General features: G+C 58.5%; 1 non-coding gene across 1 annotated transcript; it reads right to left on the reverse strand.

Moving 5' to 3' along the window:
- Nucleotides 1–2,472: 2,472 nt before the first annotated feature.
- Nucleotides 2,473–2,558, reverse strand: TRNAS-AGA. Its single transcript has one exon. It is a non-coding gene; the product is annotated as a tRNA-Ser (tRNA).
- Nucleotides 2,559–5,944: the final 3,386 nt, after the last annotated feature.

The raw sequence follows: 5,944 nt of genomic DNA on the forward strand, positions 1-5,944 counted from the left end.
GGTTGCATGAGTGAGATGAGTCGAGGACAACGCCCAGATTAGTAGCTGGGCTGGAAAGATGGTGGTGCTGTCTACAATGATGTGAAAATCAGTGGGAGGAAAGAGTGGGAAGATAAGGAGTTCTGTTTTGGAGATGTTTAGCTTGAGGTATCTGCAGGACATCCATGTAGAGCCGTCTTGAAGGCAAGAGGAAAGGCGAGACTGCCGAGAGGTAGAGAGATCAGGGATGAAGATGTAGATTTGGGAATCATCCGCAAAGAGGTGGTCGTTGAAGCCATGGGGTTGAATGAGTTCTCCAAGGGAGTGGTGTAGTTGGAGAATAGAAGGGGACCCAGAACTGAAACTTGAGGGACTCCCACAGTTAGGGAATGGGAAGTAGAGGAAGATCCCACTCAAGAGATTGAGAAGGAGCAGTCAGAGAGATAGGAGGAGATCCAGGAGAGGACAGTGTCAGTGAAGCAAAGGTTGGATAATGTTTTCAGAAGACGGAAGTGGTTCACAAAGTTGAAGGCAGCTGAGCGGTCGAGGAGGGTCAGGATGGAGTAGAGGCTGTTGGATTTGGCAAAAGGAGATCATTTGTGACCTTTGAGAGGGTGGTTTCTGTGAAGTGAAGGAGATGGAAGTCGGATTTGAGGGTGTCAAGGAGAGAATTGAAGGAGAGGAACTGGAGGCCATGGGCATAGAAAACTCGTTCCACGAGTTTGGAGAAGAATGGTAGGAGGGAGATCGGGCGATCACTGGAGGGAGCCGTGGGGCCGAGGGTTTGTTTTGTTTTTTTAAGATAGAGGAGACAAGGGTGTGTTTGAAAGCAAAGGGGGAAAAGCCATTGGAGAGCAAACAGCTGAAGACAGAGGCCAGGGAGGGAAGAAGAGGAGGGCTGCGGCTTGATAAGGTGCAAATGGATAGGGTCAGAGACACAGGTGGAGGGGGTGGATTATTGAGAGATGGCAGAAGATCTCTTCTTGAGATACTGCTGGGAAAAATGGGAGAGTTGAAGGAGCAGGAGGAGGGAGGGACTGAAGAGGAGCAGGGGAGATTTTAGGAAGATCTCATCTATCTCCCTGCAAACCCCTACCACATCCTCCCCCTAGTCTGGAACTCCCTCCCCCTCCAGATATGCCAGACCACCACTCTCCCCACCTTCAAAGCCTTATTAAGGTCACATCTCCAAGAGGCTTTCCCTGATTTAACCCTCCCCCCCCCCCCCCCCGGTTCCCTCTCCCTTCTGCGTCCTCTGAGCACTTGGATCTGTGACCTTGGGGACTTTACTATAATAATAATAATAATAATAATGATAGTATTTGTTAAGAGCTTACTATGTGCCAAGCACTGTTCTAAGTGCTGGGGTAGACACAAGGTAATCAGGTTGTCCCAGGTGGTGCTCACAGTCTTCATCCCCATTTTACAACTGGGGTAACCGAGGCACAGAGAGTTATGTGACTTGCCCAAAGTCACACCTATGACTGGTGAGTGGTGGAGCCAGGATTAGAACCCACAACCTCTGACACCTAAAACCATGCTCTTTCCACCAAGCCACCCTGCTTCTGTGACCTTTGGGGCTTTTCTATTCGCCCCACCCTCACCCCCACACCTCTCTTTAAATGATACACTGAAACTGATTTATTTATATTTATGTCTGTCTCCCCAGGCGAATGTAGGCTCTGCTTTTTTTTTTTTGTGGGTGTTCTTTTTTAATGGTATCTGTTAAGCACTTCTATGTGTCAAACACCGTTCTAAGCCCTGGGGTAGGTACAAGTGAAATAGATCTCTCTCCCTCCCGTACTTCCTCCTGCCTTCAAGACATCTCTACTTGGATGTCTTCCCGTCACCTCCAACTTAATATGTTTAAAACTGAACCTGGTATCTTCCCACCCAAACCCTGTCCTCCCCCTAACTGTCCCATCACTGTAGACAGTACCACCATCCTTCCTGTCTCACAAGCCCGTAACCTTGGCATTATCCTTGACTCCGCTGTCTCATTTAACCCACGTATTCAATCCATCACAGAATCCTGTCGATTCTACCTGCACAACGTCGCTAAAATCCAGCCTTTCCTCTCCATCCAAACTATCGCCACATTGATCCAATCCCTTGCCCTGCCCCGCCTTGATTACTGCATCATCCTCCTTGCTGACTTTCCTGCTTCCTGTCTCTCATTCATTCATTCATTCATTCAGTCGTATTTCTTGAGCGCTTACTGTGTGCAGAGCACTGTACTTAGCTTTTGGGAAGTACAAGTTGGCAACATATAGGGACGTTCCCTGCCCAACAGTGGGCTCACAGTCTAGAAGGGGGGAGACAGAGAACAAAACAAAACATATTAACAACATAAAATAAATAGAATATGCACAAATAAAATCAATAGAGTAATAAATACGTACAAACATATATACATATAGACAGGTGCTGTGGGGAGGGGAAGGAGGTAAGGCGGGGGGATGGGGAGAGGAAGGAGGGGGGAAATTGGAAATCCGTAGTCGGCAGGATTCGAACCTGCGTGGGGAAACCCCAGTGGATTTCTAGTCCATCGCCTTAACCGCTCGAGTGGCCACGACTACTACATAATCAGCTTGTAACCTCCCCAGCGCTTAAAACAGTGCTTTGCACATGGGAAGCGCTTACTAAATACCATTATTATTATTCTCTTTGCCTCAGTTCCCTCATCTGTGAAATGGGAGACCGAGACTGTGAGCCCCACGCGGGACGGGGACTGTGTCTAATCCATTTAGCTCGTCTCTACCCCAGCGCTTAGAACAGTCCCTGGCAACTAATAAGTGCTTAACAAATACCATCGTTATTATTATGGTTTTTACGGGGTTAGCTCCCGAGGCAAGAGCAGGAGAAGCAGCAGCGTGGCTTAGTGGATAGAACATGGGGCTGGGAGTCGGGAGGCCCTGGGTTCTAATCCCGGATCTGCCAAACTCCAGTCCATACTTCACTCTCCTAACCTGGATCATTTTTCTACAAAAACATTCGGACAGTGTTTCCCCACTCAAGAAACTCCAGAGGTTGCCCATCCATCTCCTCGTCAAACACAAACTCCTCAGCATCGGCGTTAAAGCACTCAATCACCTTGTGTCCACCTACCTCACCTCCCTACTCTCCTACTGCAATGCAGCCCACAGGCTTTGCTCCTCTAATGCTCACCTCTCCGTGTACCTCGATATCCTCTATCTCGCCGACGACCTCTTGCCAACGTCCTACCTCTGGCCTGTAATGCCCTCCCCGTTCACGTCTGCCAATAACTCTCTCCCCCTTCAAAGCCTCTATGAGGCCATCCCCGACTAAGCCCTCCTTTACGGGTCGTGCTGCCTTGCTCCTTTCATTCACCCCTCCTCCCAAACGCACAGCACTTAGGTACCTATCAGTAATTTATTGACATTAATGTCTGTGGCCGGCGCTGATCGATGGAGCGAGCAGGGTACAGCGCCTATCCTCTCGCTCCGCGCAGCCCGGAGGAAGGTGCTGGTGCTGGGGCCGGTGCCCTCAGGAATGTTCTGAGGAAACTCCCGCCATTTGCGCCTTTCGCGCTCTTCCCGCCCCGCCCCCAACCCGCTCCCCCCCCACGTGGCCCGCGCGCGAGGCGTCAGGGTTGCCCCGGTAACCGCCGGCCCAAACCATTCGGGCGGGAGGCTAGGGGCCGCCGGCAGGTCCGCGGGGGGGGCAAGGCGCCCTCCCCGGGGCCGCAGGGGCCGTTGGAGCCGCCGGCGGGACCTCTGCCCCGCCCCCCTCAGCGGCCCGGGATTGGTTTCGCCCAACGGCCGCGGGGCGGGGGGCCCCTGAGGAGAAGACGGAGCCCGGCCGGGGCTCGGCCGCCATCGCCGCCCGTCCCCCTTGCGCAGCGCCAGGCCCGCGGCCGCCTCCTCGACCGAGGTCCGGGCCGGCCATCCTGCCGCCCGGGGCCAGGGCCGTTTCTGGGCTCGGGGCGACGGGAGGCCTGGGGCGGCTCGGCCGGCCCAGCCCGCCCCCCGAAAGCGAGCGGCCGGGGCCCCGGCAACATGGCGGCGTCAGCCCGAGGCCGGCGAGGGCCCGCTCGGGAAGAGAGCGCCGAGCCCGCCGAGCCCCCCGCGGGCCGCCCAGTGGGCCGGCGGGGACAAAGCCTGGCCGCCTCGGGCGGGACTTCTCCTCAGAGCCCCCCGACCGCCGGGGCCCGCCATGGCCCCGCGGCGCCGTGGGCTGAGGAGGAAGAGGAGGAGGTGAGGAGAGGCGAGGCGGGGGCGCGCAGGGAGGGTGGATGGAGGGCGGGCGCGCGGCCGGGGAAGGCGCCCCGGGTTGGGGAGGGGAGGGTCTCGAGGGGAGGGCGAGGCGCGGAGCCCGCTGCAGGGCGGCCCCCGGGGCCCCTCCGGACAACCTGGGGCGAAGAGAGAAACGGTCGCCACTTCCCCGCTTTGCTCCAGCCCGCGCTGAGGGACGTGGCGGGAAACCGTCCGGGGTTTAGCGGAGAGGCCAACGGGGCGGGGCGGAGCGGAGCCGGGGGGTGAAGGCCGTCGGCGGCCAACGAGAAGCAGGCCGGGCCGGCGGGTAGGGCCCGGGCCCGAGACGCGGGGACCGGGGTTCCAAGCCCGCTTCCTCCGCTTGCCTGGTCTGCGACCTCGGGCCAGTCGTTTCCCTTCCCCCCTGCCTCGGTGACCTCCTCTGTAAATTGGGAACGCAGACCGCGGCGGGCCCTGCGCGGGACGGGGACTGGGACCGACCTCATTGGTTTCGGCCCGCCCCAGCGCCTCGTGCAGCGCCCCACACGCGGGAGGCGGTTACCGGGGGCCGCCCATTAAAAACACAGAAAGGAGGCACGAGGCGGCGGGGAGGGAAGGAGGGAGGGAGGGAGGGGCGGCGGCAACGACGGCCGAGTGAGGGAAGGGAGCAGCGAGGAGGCTGTGCCGCCCCGCCCCGCCCCGCGGGGTGTGTCCCAGCCCCGGCGGACAGGGCTCTACCCGCCCAGCCGCCCCCGCCCCAGGACCCCCGAGGAAGGAGCCTGGGCCATCACTCGTTCCGTTCCCGCCCCCGAGCCTCCCACGTGTTCCGAAGGCAGGGAAGGAGCTGCAGGGGAGGGCAGGGGGATTCCCCCTTCGGGAGACGGACCGTGGCCAGACGGTCCGAGTCGCGGGGCTCTCCGGGGTTCCGGGCTCGCTCCCCGGCCTCCCTGACGCCGCCTCTCTCGGCCCGCCCACCTTTAGCCCGCGGAGCCGCCGACGGGCAGCCGAGGAGAAGACCTGGTTGAAGAGATGCACACGGGGAGGAGCCGGCGACCAGAAACCGTAAGCGCCCGCTAAATACCGTTGATTGATTTTTATCGGCCGTGTGACTTTAGGCAAGTCATTTAACTTCTCTGCGCCCGCCTCGGTTACCCCATCCGTCAAATGGGGAATGAGACTGTGAGCCCCACGCGGGACGACCCGATAACCCGGTCTCTCCCCTAAAGCTTAAAACAGTACTCGGCACACAGTAAGCGCTTAACGAACACCACTGCCGTTATTTTAATCATAATCTGGACGTCGACCGGTCTCCAGTAGCCCGTGCCCGGAGACCGCGACGGTTTCTCGGCTCTGAGCGGAGTCAGGGGTTACGCTGAAAGCGAGAGCCGACGATCGACGCGCGTCGTCCTTCGAACGGCTAACCTGACTTGCTCGGTGGGGATTTGGGAAGGACGCGGCGAGAGTCCGATCGCCGTAACGTTCTCTTCTCTTTTAGGCGCCGTGGTGAGCGAACGCAGTCATTCTTACCCAGGGGGCCGCCCGCTCTCTCCCGGGTGGCCCTATCCCTCTCCCGTCTGGCCAGGTACGTGTTTTAAAAGTACGTGCGGTGTTTCTCGGGGGCTCGGAGGAGGCGTCGGGCTTCTCTCGATCCGTGGAATGGGTCCTTTCCCGAAAGGGTACCGCAGATCCCGGCTCTGCTCCAGGATGAGCCGACAGGCGCGGGGACTGGCCAGAGAGATCGGATCGAGACG

Source organism: Tachyglossus aculeatus, chromosome X1 (genome assembly GCF_015852505.1).
Source record: "Tachyglossus aculeatus isolate mTacAcu1 chromosome X1, mTacAcu1.pri, whole genome shotgun sequence".
NCBI classification, from domain to species: Eukaryota; Metazoa; Chordata; class Mammalia; order Monotremata; family Tachyglossidae; genus Tachyglossus; species Tachyglossus aculeatus.